This window comes from Raphanus sativus, chromosome 6, assembly GCF_000801105.2.
Source record: "Raphanus sativus cultivar WK10039 chromosome 6, ASM80110v3, whole genome shotgun sequence".
Lineage (NCBI taxonomy): Eukaryota > Viridiplantae > Streptophyta > Magnoliopsida > Brassicales > Brassicaceae > Raphanus > Raphanus sativus.
In genome coordinates this window covers 13,869,534-13,887,185 of record NC_079516.1, presented here as the reverse complement: position 1 = coordinate 13,887,185, position 17,652 = coordinate 13,869,534, and the positions used below count along the sequence as shown (strand labels likewise).

At 36.3% G+C, this 17,652-nt stretch overlaps 1 long non-coding RNA gene and 1 pseudogene across 4 annotated transcripts; one reads left to right on the top strand and one right to left on the bottom strand.

The window, feature by feature from the left end:
• The first annotated feature begins 410 nt into the window (after positions 1-410).
• On the top strand, positions 411-5,467 carry LOC108807858 (probable disease resistance protein At1g59620; annotated as a pseudogene).
• A 9,719-nt stretch (positions 5,468-15,186) lies between these two features.
• Positions 15,187-17,155, bottom strand: LOC108813834 (uncharacterized). 4 transcript variants are annotated; one of them, XR_008936020.1, is made up of 7 exons: positions 16,936-17,155; positions 16,515-16,729; positions 16,378-16,448; positions 16,202-16,292; positions 15,996-16,119; positions 15,789-15,876; positions 15,187-15,694 (listed from the first exon to the last, which is right to left on the bottom strand). It is a non-coding gene; the product is annotated as an uncharacterized LOC108813834 (long non-coding RNA). The 4 variants fall into 4 exon arrangements; XR_008936021.1 differs by having other exon boundaries at positions 15,187-15,688; positions 16,515-17,155; XR_001943606.2 differs by having other exon boundaries at positions 16,515-17,153.
• Positions 17,156-17,652: the final 497 nt, after the last annotated feature.

Below are 17,652 nucleotides of genomic sequence, written 5' to 3'. Positions count from 1 at the left end.
GGTGTGTAGAGGATTAATGTATAAGGGTGTTTATGTAAATGTAGAATCCCTAATTAGTCTTGTGTATACTGTATAAATACCGTACTCTGTTATTCTAATAAACTCATTCAGCTCACTAATTCTATAAAAACTACTTCTTTCATTGTTACTGTTCCATGTTATAGATTTCTATGATATTTTTTTCTATGATACTTACTACATTTAACTATAAATATACAACAACAACAATCTTAACACCAAGTATAATTTGTTTTAACAAGATTATAACCTTTCCACAGCCTTTAAAGAAAATGTAACAACTTTTATTTCACTAGACAGAATATCAAATCATTGTAATAGAAAAAACTCGTACTATTAGGCCCTACGTACTAACTATCCCCTTATCTTTTCATCCAAAATGTAAGTGGCTACAATAGATTCACTCATCGTTGTGAATACAGCTGGTTTGTGTCGGTGTTGACTGAGAATAATCAACTCTTTGTAATAGGTCTTCAGCTGCGTTCTAACTAAAACACATTCGCATATTTTCGTTTTACAGATTAGTCGGACGAAAAGCGATTTTCAAGAGGTAACTTTTTAATTTCTGTATTTTGCATTTTTGTTTCATCTCAATTGTTCATATCTTGTAATAGATTAAATCCCACACAGTAGTATAATATTATCTAGACTAGAATTTGCAGAAAGAAATATTAACAGGAGTATGAACTCAAGGATTTTCCTCTAGCGATTATTGATTATTTATTTCATGTTTGAGCAGGAGACTTATGGCTGAGCTGGCAGTGGCACTTTTACCGTTTGCAGTCGAGAGGCTTTGGAACGTACTTGTCCGAGAAACTGAGCAATTTCAAGGAGTTGGAGAGCAGTTCGAGGGATTAAAGAGTGATGTAAAGAAGTTAAGGTACAAGTGCCATGGTGAAAGACACTATCAAAGACATCAAAGAAATTGTTTTTGATGCTGAAGATATCATCGAAACGTTTCTGCTGAAGAAAGAACTCGGAGAATCAAGCAGCAGCAGGGTGAAAAGATTTGCATATGTTACTGTGAAAAGCATGGTGCTTGCGTTTGATATGAAACCCATAAGGAAGAGGATTTCGAAGGTGATCCTTGATATGCAGAATCTTGGCGTACAGCAAATTATTGTTGATGAAGAGAATATGAAGTCTCTACTGGTAGGAGAAAGACAAAAGCGACAAACATTTTCTAGAGATGGTGAAGAGAAACCTATTGTTGGGATGGCGAGAAATATTGAGATATTGGTTGGCTATTTGTTAGAGGAGGATAGCAGTCAAATGGTTGCTATAACTGGGATGGGAGGTCTTGGTAAAACCACACTTGCAAGACAAGTTTTCAATCATGAGACAATAAAAAGTAATTTTCCAGGATTGGCGTGGGTTTGTGTTTCCCAACAGTTTGAAAGGAAGTGTGTCTGGCAGACAATCTTGCAACAACTGAGGCCAGAATGCGATGTGTCAAAGATGATGGAAGGCGAACTTTTGGAGAAGATTGTTCCAGTGCTGGAAACGCAAAAGGCTTTGATCGTCATTAATGATATATGGAGAGAAGGAGACTGGGATCTAATCAAGCCTGTGTTTCTGCCAAAAAAGTGAATCTCCTTATTTTACATACATTACGCCGCCTTTTTAAATACTCAAGATTTGATCATGAAACAATACAAAAATATAAATTTATTTCAGGATGGAAGGTATTACTTACTTCTCGCAATGAGGAAGTGGCATTACATGCAGACAAACAATGTGTTCCCTTCGAACCAGAATGCCTAACTTCCGAAGAAAGTTGGGATCTTTTTCAAAGGATAGTATCTATCTTATTAAAGCTGAAGTACAATTTCGGTGTGTTTGGATATTTAGATAAGAGCATTAAAAAAATTGGTGTGTTTGGTTACTTGGATAGCATTTATAAAGAATAAGTTTGTTTGGAAACTTTGATTGTAATTAAAAAAATTGTTTGGAAACTTGAATTGTATTTTTATTAAAAAAAATATCTATATCCACATAAAATCAGCAAATCCATTTAAACTTCCTACATTTTAGGAAACCACTAATTGATAATATATGTTTTCGTGATACACAATATTTTTCCCCTAGATTTTTAAATTAAGTAAATATCATTTGAATATTATAAATATCGTAGGAGGTTCGAGTCGGATCATTTTTGGTCCGGGTTGGTTTGTAGCAACCTAAAAATATATCAATAAACTTTCATTTTAAATAAGGCAGTAATAAATAATTTATATATTAAACTGAATTAATATATAAATATGTTATATTGCTATGTAAATAATTGTTTATAGATTCTTTAGTTGGCTAATTTTTGATATAGCTTATATCGAAAGAAATTTATTTTAAAAAATTATATGAGCTGAAGAAAAAAACAATATAAAAATACTGTACATCTGAATTCAAAATAATTTCTTTTAACAACAAACTAGACAAATATGTTGAATTGTATACAAATTACAATGTAAATATTTAATTAATATAAAAATATGTCACATTGTTTAAACAAAATATCAATGTAAAAGTATTGTACAGTTATATTCTAAAATTATTTATTTTAACAATAAGCCAAATAAATATATTGATTGAAAAGGGAATAAAATAAATTCAGAGAAACACATAGTTTACCAGAGGCACTCTATTATAAAGAAAGTTTTAATAAGATAAATACATTCAATAATTATAAACAAATAATATTTTTCATAAAATTGAAAAATAATATCCGCGCTTTCGAAGCGCGGGTCAAAATCTAGTTTCCTATTAAAGACACAGCTGGTAAGTTTTTAAAGGATGGCATATTTGGATTTTTTTTTTTTATTCTAGTAAAGTTTTAGAAAATGACTACAATATCTGCAAGACTATATGGTCATTTCGAACATTCTTGTAAATGATGTGCAGAATTTAAGATTGATGAAGACGACATGAAAGAAATCGGTAAGGAGATGATTAAACATTGTGGAGGCCTACCATTGGCTATTAAGGTGTTAGGCGGGTTGTTACGTAAGAATTACACATTAAATCAGTGGATAACGATACGTGAGAATATTAAAGCTCCCATCGGTAGAGGGAGTGGCTCTGACGACAGCAATATCAATAGGGAGGTTTATGAGGTTTTGAATCTGAGTTTCGAAGAGCTGCCTGCTTATTTGAAGCATTGCTTCCTTTACCTTGCTAGTTTTCCAGAAGATTGTGAAATAGATGCGGAGACACTGTCCTATTACTGGGCTGCAGAAGGAATACCAAGGCCAAGGTATTATGATGGAGCGAGCACTCGAGAGGTTGCAGATGGATACATAGAAGAATTGGTGAAGAGAAACATGGTTATTTCTGAAAGAGATGTTAAAACTTTCAGATTTCAAACATGTCAGTTGCATGACATGATGAGAGAAGTTTGTTTACGCAAAGCTGAAGAAGAGAACTTTGTAGCCATTGACACATCAACCGCAAATTCTAAATCTCCTAGTAAATCTCGCAGGCTAGCTGTTGTACAGAAGCTTGGTGAAAAATCTAATGTCGATACGGAGGTGAAGAATCCAAGCCTCAGAACTCTCTTGTTTCTCGGGAGGGGAGGATCAATGGCAACAAGTTTATTTTTTACAAGGCATAAGCTGATGAGAGTGTTAGATCTCCCTTGGGTGAAGTTTGAAGGAGGGAAGGTACCCTCTAGCATCGGGAAGCTCATCCACTTGAGATATCTTAGTTTGAAGGGGTCAAATGTAACTCAACTGTCTTCTTCTATGCGGAATCTGAAGAAGCTGCTCTATTTAAACCTAGGCGTATATCGGGAAAATTCAGTCTACATGCCTGATATATTGAAAGAGATGCAAGAATTGACATTCTTGTATTTGCCGAAGAGATTATGTGATACGAACAAGTTGGACTTGGGATATCTGGTCAATCTGGAGACGTTGAAGAATTTCAATACAGGAAATGGGAGAGTGACGGATCTACAGGGTATGACACGGCTCAGATCTCTCTCTATCTATATTACAGACGAGAGGTATACTATTGAAACTTTATCTTCATCTCTAAGTAAACTTTCACTCTTGGAGAGTCTTACCATAGAGGACAAAGGATATTATACTCCCACGGATGATGATGAAGAAGGATTTGTTTGGGATTTTGTTCATCTCAAACAGCTGGAGTTGAAGATATATATGCCAAGGTTACCTGATGCGCAACACTTTCCTTCTCATCTTACAACCATATATCTACGCCAGTGTCGTTTGAAGGAGGATCCAATGCCTATTCTAGAGAAGTTGCTTCACTTGAAAGAGATTTGTGTAAATGTTGAGTCTTTCAGTGGGAGGAGAATGGATTGCTCGAAGGATGGGTTTCCTCAATTGCAGAAGCTGGAATTTAGGGGATTAGAGGAGTGGGAAGAGTGGATAGTAGAAGAAGGCTCCATGCCCCTTCTCCATACTCTCGATATTTGGCGTTGTCCAAAGTTAAAGGAGCTTCCTGATGGGCTGCCATTCATCACTTCTCTGAAGAGTCTGACCTGTTATTATATGGGAACGGCATGGGGGAAGAGACTGTCGGTAGGGATGTCAATTTGGACATCATGTTATTGGTCACACATGTCCAAACCCATTTGGATTAAACCAAATTAGACCAACAAATAAAGATGTCCAATTGGGTTTAACCAATTAGACCCAAATCCAATGGTCTTAACCCAAATGGACATGGGCGGCCAAATGATACCAAAATCATAGGATTTTATTTTGAGGAAAAAATCAAGTTTTCCCTCCAAAACCGTAAATCAAAATTTCTTGACAGAACCGTAAGTTGAGTTTTCCCGTCAAAACCGTAAAATGAAGATTTCCCGCCAAAATCGTAAAATCGAGTTTTTTCAAGTTTTCCAAAACCGTAAAAAATTTCTCACCAAAATCTAATTTTTAGTTTTCCTGTCAAAACCGTAAAATCGAGTTTTCCCGCCAAAACCGTAAAATCGAGTTTTCCCGTCAAAACCGTAAAATCAAGTTTTCTCGCCAAAATCGTATCTATGCTTTTGAATTAAAAAACAATGAAATTATGTTTTTTTTGTTAAAAATGATTTTTTGGATGTTAAAGTAGAGATTGTATTTGGGCTTTGCGGAATGCCCATTTGAAATGGGCCAATTTGGTCTGGACAATTTGGTCTGGTACAATTTGGGCTTAAAAATATAATGTCCATTTGGACTGGTGTGTCCATTTGGACAGCCCAAATGGACTTGGACAGCCCAATTGACACCTCTAACTGTCGGTAGGAGGAGAAGATTAATACAAAGTCCAACACATCCCTTCTGTTAAAGGAGCTTCCTGATGGGTTCCGATTCATCACTTCCTATTCATCACTTCCTTAGAGAAGCTGTCATGTTTAGGCATGGGAAAGGGATGGGAGAAGAGACTGTCGAAAGGAGGAGAAGATTATTACAAAGTCCAACACATCCCTTCTGTTACGCTTTGAAAATTTCCGTATAGAAGCTGATCCTATTAACAACATATCGATTGTTTTTGTAACTCAAAAAATTTGCATGCTTCTGTACAAAGATTTATGTATTGATTCCACAGAATAGTTTATCGTAGTCGTTGAATTATGAACTCATGAATCCTCCTTGTGTTTGAGCAATAGACTTTTTGTAACACTTTTTTCATATACTGTTTGTACAGCTAGAAAGAAAAAAAAAGTACAAAGAGATGCTAATGCAGATCGTATTCTTCAGCGTTTCAACTCTGTGGTCTCACCAAACGAATGCTCCAAAGACTCGAGCTGCTTCTCCAAGTATCTTGAAAGACAACAGAGATACTTGAAGAATACTTATCATTCACAGAGATTACGTACAACACATATATACTTAGAGAACATGATCTCTAGAATATCTCTTTAGCTTTATCTATACAACAACCATAGGCTTATCTCTAACTAACTTATAGTTATCGACAATACCGAATATACTCCGGTTAACCCAATGTCGGTTCTACTCTAGAACCTCTTCTAACACTCCCCCTCAAGTTGGAGCGTGGAGATCGCACACTCCAAACTTGGATAACAAGTAACTGAAAGACGAGCTCCCCAACGCCTTGGTTAATATATCTGCTAACTGCTCAGTCGTCCGTACATGCCGCGTAGCTATAAGCTTGGCTTTCACCGCATCTCTAACACTGTGACAATCCTTCTCCACATGTTTCGTACGCTCGTGAAACACTGGGTTTGCTGCGATATAGATTGCGGACTTGCTATCACAAAACAAGTCCATAAGATCCTCATGTCGTACACCAAGATCAGCCAACAATCTCTTTAACCACGTAAGCTCCTTCAAGGCATCTGACATTGCCCTATACTCTGCTTCAGCGGAAGAATGGGACACAGTGTCCTGTTTCTTCGTCTTCCACGCGATCGGTGAATCTCCTAACAATACCATGTAAGCGGAAAGTGACCTCCGTGTGCGTGGGCATGAAGCCCAGTCAGAATCGCAATATGCTCGTATACGCAAATCACTATCTGCTTTCAACATTATCCCTTGACCCGGAGAACCCTTGAGATATCTTATAACTCTCATAGCTGCATCCCAGTGAGCTTCTCTTGGCTCGTGCATAACCTGAGAAAGAACATGAACAGAGTAACTCAAGTCAGGTCTCGTCACTGTCAAGTACACCAAACGCCCAATCACTCTCCGAAACTTTGCTGGATTCGTCAACAATGGGCTCTTATCGCGCAGAAGATGATGATTTACTTCCATCGGAGTTGTCGCAGGCTTACACCCGAGCAATCCCGCCTCGTTGATTATATCTAATGCATACTTTCTTTGAGAGAGATACATACCCAGTGGTCCTCTTGCTATCTCTATACCCAGAAAATACTTAGCCTTCCCAAGATCTTTCATGTGAAATGTCTCACTCAAACGCTTCTTAAACCTCTCTATCAACTCAAGATCATTTCCTGCAATGATCAAGTCATCTACATAACATAGAACCCGTATACTCTTCTCCCCCTTAACGAAAAAGAACAACGAGTAGTCTTCATATGACTGCTCAAAACCAAGCCTCTTAAGTGCATCCGACAGCTTCTCAAACCAACATCTTAGCGCCTGCTTCAATCCGTACAAAGACTTCCTCAACCTACAAACTTTATTAGGATCGTCTGAGTGAAATCCTTGTGGTAGTCTCATGTAAACTTCCTCCTCTAAGTTTCCTTGGAGAAAAGCATTATGCACATCCATCTGGTGCACCTCCCAGTTCTTAGCTGCAGCTACCTCTAGTAGTGTCCGCACCGTATCCATCTTTGCTACCGGAGCAAAAGTTTCTTCATAATCTTCTCCTTCTACTTGATGATTACCACAACAGACGAGCCTAGCCTTGTATCTTTCTATCGAACCATCAGCATTGTACTTTATAGTGAACACCCATTTGCTTCCTATAGCTTTCTTCCCACTCGGAAGATCAACTACATCCCATGTGCGATTCAACTCAAGAGCAGTTACTTCTCCTTTCACTGCCTTGTTCCATCTCTCATCTGCAAAAGCTTCTTTATAATTACGAGGAATCACACCAGCACTAACCGCAGCCAAGAAAGCTTGATGATGATCTGAGAAGAAATCATCACAAACATAATCGGTTATAGGATACAAACTATGTGTCTTACCTGACCGATCTGCAGAGGCCTCTGACGTGAGACCGGTAATAGTGTTATGTTTATCGGGAGACTCAGGAGGCGCCTGAGCATTATACGTAACATAGTCGCGCAATCTCACCGACGGAGTAGCCTTACGATGACCACGACCCAACTGTTCCTCTGTCTCGCTCTGTTTTAACTGCTCCTCTGTCTCGCTCTGTTTCTCCACACTCACCTCGCTTGTCTCTGTTTCTGAGACATCACCTGATACAGGTTGCTCACTTCTCCCCCTTTCCGTCATAATCACAGTCTCCCTGACTTCTTCTTCATCACAATGCGCAACGCTAGGTGGAAGAACAATAGGTGCATCTTTTAACTTCTTCTCCGCAAAAGGAAACTTCTCTTCATCAAAAACAACATCCCTTGACACAAAGAATTCCTTCTTCTCCAAATCATAAAGTTTCCAACCCTTCTTAGCAAATGGATAGCCCACAAAGACACACTTCACACTCCGTACACCGAATTTGTCTTTATCCCTTCTTGCCTTATGAGCAAAGCACAAACACCCAAACGTCTTGATATCACCATACGATGGAGGCTTCCCAAACAAGCATTCATACGGCGTCTTCCCTTTTAGCAGCTTCGTTGGCGTCCTGTTAATAAGATAGGCCGCCGTTAACACACTCTCTCCCCAAAACCGAACCGGGAGATCAGCCTGAAACAAAATCGATCTTGCCACATTTAAAATATGCCGATGCTTCCTCTCCACACGATCATTTTGCTGAGGCGTCCCCACGCAAGATGTCTGATGCACAATACCTGCCTCTGCAAAATACTTCGATAAACAGATAAACTCAGTCCCGTTATCACTCCTCACGGTCCTGACTGTCTTCCCGAACTGACGAGCCGCAAGAGCTATAAAGTTCGGAAGAACTGTTTTGACTTCACCTTTCTCCAGTAAGAGATGAACCCAAACAGCCCTGGAAAAGTCGTCTACTATGGTCAAGAAATACACTGCTCCACAAGACGACGGCTTGCGATAAGGACCCCAAAGGTCTACATGTATTAACTCAAATGAAGAAGAACTTTTATTAAGACTTTCTGAAAACACTTCTCTTGTTTGTTTGGACTGGAAACAAATATCACATCCTCCAAACTTATTTGAAACATCTTTAAAACCAGCAACAAAAGGTAAAAAACTCAAAACACCATAAGCAGGATGCCCCAGACGACGATGCCACACAACCTGATCTTCCGACGCCTTAACTCTGTGACCTCTTCTCACTGTGACATCCCGATAAACATAAACACCATTTTTGACTTCACCGGCTCCAATCAGAGTCCTCGTAAAACGGTCCTGCAAAACACACAGTGTATCAGAAAACACAGCCAAACATCATGTCTGTCGAAGCAGCTTAGCGACAGATAACAGAGTACAATTCAGGTTCGGAACATAAAGAACATCAACCAATGTCAAGTTCATTGACAACCGCAGACTACCGCTCTTGGTAGCCATCACATGACTGCCGTCGGCAAAACTCACTGGACTGGGTATAATACTCCGAACATCGGAAAGTAACAGAAGATCCCCAGTCATGTGATGTGAAGCACATGTGTCAATGATTACTTCACCTGTTTGTACCGTACCGTTTAACTTGTCAGGAATCGGAGATGGCTTCTGTCTCTCAATGAATGCAGTAAGAGACGCCCACTGCTCTGCACTTAGCGGAGGAACTGTCGTTCCTTGAGGTCCAGACGGCGTAGCACTCGGAGTCTGCACTGCGTTGGCCCGTGGTGGGCCTGATCTTCCTCGTCCTCTGCCACCTCTACCACCTCTTCCACCACCTTGATTCCTCTCTGTAAACCACTCTGCATAATTCTCACCGGAGAAGACGACCGGAGAGATGGAGGTCCCAGGGTTGTCCGAAGGCGCAAGGTAATAGAGAGACGTCCTCCTTCAGTTGACGAACTCACGATCTCTTTAATCATATCTTCTTATTCTCTTTGTCAAACTCACAACGAAAATCGACTCAATTTTCTTGTGGCTCTGATACCATGAAAGACAACAGAGATACTTGAAGAATACTTATCATTCACAGAGATTACGTACAACACATATATACTTAGAGAACAGGATCTCTAGAATATCTCTTTAGCCTTATCTATACAACAACCATAGGCTTATCTCTAATTAACTTATAGTTATCGACAATACCGAATATACTCCGGTTAACCCAATATCGGTTCTACTCTAGAACCTCCTCTAACATATCTCCTCAGACTTGCCTCTGCAACATTAATCATACTCAGAGATGGGATACTGTGAATGAACTTTGTTACCAAAAACCTTGCTAATATCTCTTGCTCGGCCTTTACAAGCCCCCGAGATAAAACACGGGAACATGAGTTCCCCAAAACATGTCTCAGAACTTGTATTTGCTTCTTTATAGATATCCTCTTGGGAAAATCTCTAAGCCTGGAGAAACGGACGCTACAGCAATCTGAGATGATTTAAGTAAGTGCGACACGAGTGAGTGTTTGTGAGTATCTACTAGAGCCATCAGCTACCTGATCAGGCAACACAGCCGAACCGATCCCGTGGCGTGACATTCAATTGTAGCTCAGACTATGAGCCCTTGCTTCTTAACCCGAGATGAACTGCATAAGCTCTAAGGATTACTCCAAGAGTCTCTAGGGCTCGGGAGATAGAGGATGGATATCCAGGGTAGTGCACTACAAACGTCTCCTTGCTCGGCAAGTTACCTGATACAGTTCCTGTTTCTATGATTACCATCGCTTCTCTCCAAATCTCACCTTGCTAGTGATGCAAGTAACACAAGAGATGCACACATACATCAATTAGCTTATCTATGGAACTCAAAGCTCAAATCACAATGAACCTATTGACTGAAACCTAGAGCTGGAACTAGTTCGAAACCATGGAAGCTAGAGAGAGAGAGTTGTTCGAAACGATGACGTTTTAGTGTTGATATGTGGATTGGTCTATATCTGATCTCCTACCGGTTAGTCCGGTATGGACTAACCGGTTTTTAACATTTTTTAGTCTTGACATATGTTTACAATTGAACTTTAACGTATATTGATATGCATGCATATCACCAAGACATTTTTAAATCTTGACATATGTTTACAATTGAGTATTTAATAATTTGATCTGAAGTGATGTTTTAAAATTAAAAAAAAAATGTTTAAACACTTAGCAATGAAAATGTTTATACATGTAAAAAAGATAACAAAGTAGAGATTGAAAATGTCAAAAAAAAAAGAGATTGAAAATGTCTGACTAAAACAAGAAACAAAATAAGAATTGACTGAAATGCTTAACAATTATGTTAGCTATTGTTTCTCCAGCAGACAAGAGACATTCTTCTAGGTCATAGTACTTTTTAAGATCACCATATATATATATATATATATATATATATATATATATATATATATATATATATTTTTTTTATTTAAGAAAATAGAAATTATCTAACCGTTTTAATGCGTTAAGAGCTTGATCATTAAAAGTGTCGAACTGATAACCATCAGAAAAATCATGTGTTAATATCTATGTACATCGTGACACCATAATCACGATCGCGAGCAGACAAAACTTTTCTAGTGACTCTAATTCTAGTTTCTTCAGTCATCTACAGAACATTTTCATTAAAACAATTAACAACTTAATATGAATGTAGATTTTAGTCATATATCCTATTTGTCAAAACCTTGTTCTTGACACATATAACAACTTAATATGAAAATTTACAAATCTGAACGTGTATGTGATGTAGCGGAAGCTTCTAGGGATAGAACTAGATCCGTTTATTTCAAGAATACACGAATCTAGGGTTTGTGAATACTCTTCACACAGTACTTAATTAAAAGCTTTTAGGGGTTGTGAATACTCTTCACAGTGGTTTATAAAAACCTCTTTAGGGTTTGAGAATACTCTTCTCAGTGGTTTATCAAAACCTCTTCTGGAAAACTTCTTTTCTTAAATCATCATAAATTGAATACAAAGTTAAGTCTACACGGCTATATATAAGAAAGCCATAAAAACCTTAAAACCCTAAATAATAAAGATAATTATCTAAACTAATTAATAAAACCGATAATAAGATATATAGAAATATTCTAAATAGTTATCTGCATCATTCTCTCCGGGTTGGAGAAGATTCGTCCTCGAATCTTGATCATAGTCTTCAAATCCAGAACGTTTTCCAAGAAAAACTCTTCCTCGAATCTTCAATAGCTTGTATCGCACGATTTTTGCACGAATCCGATTGTAACTTGAATCTTCAAAAATCCGTTTTTGCACAAAATTTGCACATAACAGATAATTAAGATTCTGCCCAAAATCTTCATCAATACAACTTTGCCCTATTTTTGCATGAAAATCGTTCTGCACAAACTTTACACAGATCTCGCCCCGTCCGAATTTTGCACAAACTTCATCTTTATACACAGAGTCGACAACACATATATCTTCTTCAATAAAGCTCTCCTCGTCTTCATCATCATCCAATTGCACATCTTGAGCTCGTGCTGCTTCTCTTTTCTTTAATGCCTCATCGAACTTATTTAATGCCTTGCAGAAATTTTGTTCTAACTTCTTATGAATCTTGTTGAGATCTTGTTTAAGCTTTTCCAAGATCTGATCTTGTTTAAGCTTTTCCAAGATCTCAGCTAGTGGTTGTTGTTGTAGATACATCTGCGATCAAAATAATAGAACCGTTTGGCTCTGATACCAACTGATGTAGCGGAAGCTTCTAGGGATAGAACTAGATCCGTTTATTCCAAGAATACACGAATCTAGGGTTTGTGAATACTCTTCACAGTGCTTAATTAAAAGCTCTTAGGGGTTGTGAATACTCTTTACAGTGGTTTATAAAAATCTCTTTAGGGTTTGAGAATACTCTTCTCAGTGGTTTATCAAAACCTCTTCTGGAAAACTTCTTTTCTTAAATCATCATAAACTGAATACAAAGTTAAGTCTAGACGGCTATATATAAGAAAGCCATAAAAACTCTAAAACCCTAAATAATAAAGATAATTATCTAAACTAATTAATAAAACCAATAATAAGATATATGAAAATATTCCAAATAGTTATCTGCATCAGTGTGCCTTCCATAAAACTTTGTTTTGTTAATCGATTAGAACAATTAAAAAATAATATATTATCGATATAATATTTTCATTTTATTAATCTCTATAGTTAATTATCAACAACGACTACTTATTCTTAAATATCACACACAAGACTATAGTCGTGTGCATATTCACTTAGTTCCAACTTAAATCTGGTTTAGTTTTCACACATGAAACCAGTTTTTTATATTCATTGAGATTTTAATGGAGCATCATGTTTTCTAGCATATAATTGGTTAGTTTAAATATGCATATTTGCATGGTGAATTGTGTAATTTAATAGAATAGATACCACATGTATCAGATTTTTGATCCAAACAGTATGAGTATGTATATTCGAGAGTTTTTAGTATGTGAAAATGAATCAATGAAAAAAAAAATAGATGTACCTCTAGAATTATCCAATAAATGTTTATATATCATAATTTCTAACAATTTATGCTTTTGTTAGAGTATTTCTAATACTATATGTGAGATTTAGCAACAAAAACACTAGTATGATATGTGTTTTGATTGAATTAAAGAGATTGTGAAAACTATTGATGATTACATTTACCAAAGTACTCATGAAATAAACATGGATGAGTTAATAAGATTTCCTTTATTGAATGTCTTGAGATTTCCTTTATTGAATGTCTTGACAACTGCAACCAAGATGACATTCTTATATAATAGAAGAAAACATTATATATTATTTTTTTCCATTCAAAGGCAAAACTACAACTTAGTACATAACTTGTACACTCTATGTTTATTGTAGTTGGATGAAAAATATATAATTAGAGTTGAAACAACTTTGGAATTAAAAAAACATATTCAACAGAGATCGTACCTCCCTGTGGAACAGCACTTTGGCAAACTTCTAGTTTACACACGGTTTTCCTTTGTGGAAAATGCTTAACAATCATTTCAGCTTTTGTATCTCCAGGAGACAGAGAACCAGACTTTAAGTTGGAGTATTTATCTAGGTCACCGTACATGTAAATCTTTCTTAAGAAGTAAGAAGCATCACAACATCGTAAGGCTCCAAGAGCCATATTTGCATAATTATTAAAAGGATAATTTGCAGGAAACCCAAAGGTGTCAAGATCTTGGTAGATCGTGATACCATAGTTATCTTGGCGGCCATTGATAAATGCTCTTTCAACTCTATTGATAGTTTTTACTGCATCTATCTACCAAAAAATCACAGTGTAAAAATTAACTATATTTCAAAATGTCGTGGGCATTAATTATATTTCAGAATTGTTAATGGCTTCATAATACATTGATAGTGGTTCATTATTTCATGTCTTCAGTTCTCTGATCGATTATTTCAGTCACTTAAACCGTATGATCTATTATTTTAGTCTTTTAAAACATATGGAATTAAATAGAGTTATATACTGAAAAATTTTCACTTTAAACAATAGTTAAGTTTTTACGTTGCACATACTTTCATTTACTTTATACTAGGATCGGCCCGCCCTACGGGCGGGAAATTTGGAAAAAAATTACTTCATATGAATTTACATTAATTTTATGAAACATTTTTAAAAAATTTATATGATATTAGGATTAAACATACCCTACTGACATATAAGCAAATGAAAAATAATTAAAATATAATATATGTAGAATATAAGCATTTTATTAAAACTTTTTTCAAATACACCATATCATTGAAACTATTTTAGATTATTAAACAAATATTATTGTTAGTTTTTATAGTATAAATGGTTGTTGTTTATTTTTATTTTATTACCTTTTGAATACTAACTTTGTACATTAGTTTTATTATATATATATATAATTAGTTTATTATATTCTTAAAAATTTACCATATTTTTTATTACTAAATTTTTTATTAAATATTGTTCTTTTATTTTCATAATATTATATTTTCAATAGATATATTGCGTATTTCGGATCAAGTAACACTGATTCACTGAATATTTTGAACAGGATTTTGTAAAGGTATATTGTTATGAAATTAATTATCTATTATAATCTATTACTATAAGATAAATTTATAAAAGTATATTCCACCAATATTTACCTTTAAATCATAATATGCAGATTTTGATGCTACTAAAGATAATGAATCTTTACGTTTATGGAATTTAACCAATATATATTTTAGTTAATTCCATAAAGAACTTTGTTAAGCATATAAACCTTCGACCAACGGTAGCTGGATATGGAGAAGAGTTTAGGATACAAATCATTGTGTCCACGCCTATTGGAAGTAGTGTCGAAATTTTTTATTTTTTTTTAAGTTGTTGTGGGTGCATTTTTGATTCGATATATGAATTCAATGGTACGTAATTTGCTGTAAACTTACTCTGTGCAGTGAACATATCAACTGATGTACCAAGTGTTATTAACTGAAACGATTAACTGATAGTTTTCTAATGATTCAGAGAAGAAGATTCAAGTAGAATCACAGTCTAGAAAGAATATTATATACAAAAACACATAGACCAAATCCTTGTGTACACTCGTATGCTTTTTCTACATGTGGGCTTATATATTAAGTAGATATGATTACACCCTACTTGCTGTTAAGACTCTTTTTATATTTAGACAAAGTAGGTTGTTGATGGTTCCAGTTTGGGAGAAGGCCACACATCAAATGTAGCTTCTAGCTCATCAAAGTACTGCAGATCTCTGTTTTGTATTTATCCTCTTTTGTGTCCTCTATCTCAGTAGCCGTACAACTGCAGCAGATACACATCTATTTCTTTCTTCAAATGATCATGTCTTGTCATGTTTAACGTGCTAAGGATGATGCAATCGACATCTCCGTTCTTGAGACAGCCTTCATACTTTGAACAGTAAGAAGATTAGATGACACAGGGAAAGAAATATCTACCTGAGACTTCTTCATGTACTATAGAGTAAGAATTGAGATCTGAGTGTCTTCTGTTTTGACTGATCCTAAACCACAAATATAAGAAATATTAATACAATGCATAAAGAAGAATCTGTTGCAAAAGTAATATCAGGAAAAATGGAATTGCAAGTGCCTCACTTTAAATGAAAGAGACATGTCTAGCTTCTGCATCAGTTTCCTCGTCGGAAAACACGTGTTCCCGAGGTGGCATTCAAGAACAAACGTCCTGCAGAAAATTATTCCATGTGTGTTTTAAGAATATTAAGCTCCTCCCACGTAACTAAATTTTAAAAGTAGTATATGTGATAAGTATGCATGTGTTTTTAATTCAAGACAAAAATATACCTCCTACAATCTTTGTGTTTATGCTACTTGCAACAACAACCCCTAGATATCCCGGAATCCTTCAAGTTTATTGTGAAAAGAGTCAGCTTGTGAATCAAACAGACTCAAAGTGACAGAGATATGTCTGTGAAGAGGAAGACAGATCATAAATGGTCAGATATATATTCAAAAGGTTTTGAATAGATTCAAATATATAAGAGAGTTACCTGTCGATCTTGATAGTCGCCGTAACTCGCTCTTTTACTTGAGGAATGTCACTCAGTGTACTTCTCACAGCAGTGAGCTCACCAATAACGGCTGCGACATTGAGAACATCTTAATTTATTATCTTTTTCAATGATAAGTCTGTCGTAAGTGACACTTCTTGTGGTTATGTCTTTACCTTGTTGAGTCTCTCATCGAACTTGACTGCTTGCACTACTCCAGCATCGTATAGCTTAGGGTACGGACCAACTGCATCAAACCAAAGAATTAGAATCTCCAATTTTGATCATATCTCGAGTAAGGAGTCTAACTTACCTACCTGGACGAAGGAGATGAAAAGAAGCTGCAGCTCCTCTGCTCCAAGATTGCAAGCGATGAAACATCGTGATCATCGAACCTGAAACGTTCTCCAGAAATGGGAGAATCTGGTTCGTTTAGCACATCTAGATTGGTTGAATCACTTAACCGGATTTTCAGAAGAGACTCCGAAAGCCTGAAGTTATGGTTGCACCGGTGAACCAGCCTGGAGACTGTAAAAAATGTGAAAAAGATCTTTATAAAACAACATTGTGAAAAAAAATAGGTTCAGTAATGATCACCAAGAAGAACAGATGAGTTAGCCATGATTGGGAATTTTCTTTGTTTTGGAGAATCACAAAATGTGAGGATGATGTTAAGGGTAGAAGACTTATCCTTTTATAGGTAAAAGAAAACCGCCCTGGTGTTAGATGAGTACCATTGAATGAGAAGTTGTCCTTGATTCACGTCGGTGAAGTTAAGACGAAGACAAATCGTAACGTCTAGGGTTAAATACGAAACAACGGCTGCTTGATACGAAGGTTCCCGAGGACGATTCAGCTGGCTTGATTTGATCACCGGCTGGCTTGATTTGATCTCCATTGTTGCATCGCGTAGATAGAAGACGACCACTAACCCTATTTCGAGAAGACGACGGGTTAGAGCCTAAAGCTCAAGCCCATATACAAAGCCCAAATCAATTGTATTATAACTTAAATGAAACGGAGCGTTTCGTGATGGATCTGACGTGTCATGCTGTCGACGCTCGACTTTCCACGCTGGATCCTATGTGGCGGAACGTGAGGGATGGAAGCATTCTTTTATATATATAGATTGTTCGCTTTCTTTCATTTTTATAATATATGTTTAATGGACAATACTAACGAGAAATCATCCGTAACGTCCCTGATTCAACTTTTTAAAACCACAATGTCCTCGTTATAACCTTATTTCATTAAACACTTATTTTAAACTCGAAAATTGATTGATTTACGAATAAACCGAGCAATGTCTCGGTATTTACTTATAATACCTGGGTGAAACCCATCCATTCAATAACCCATCCGATTTAAATGGGTAAACCGAGATGAACCAGAGAAACCAACTAAAACCTAAAATCTCAAAATCAAACGCGATTTCTAATCGCTTGAAACTT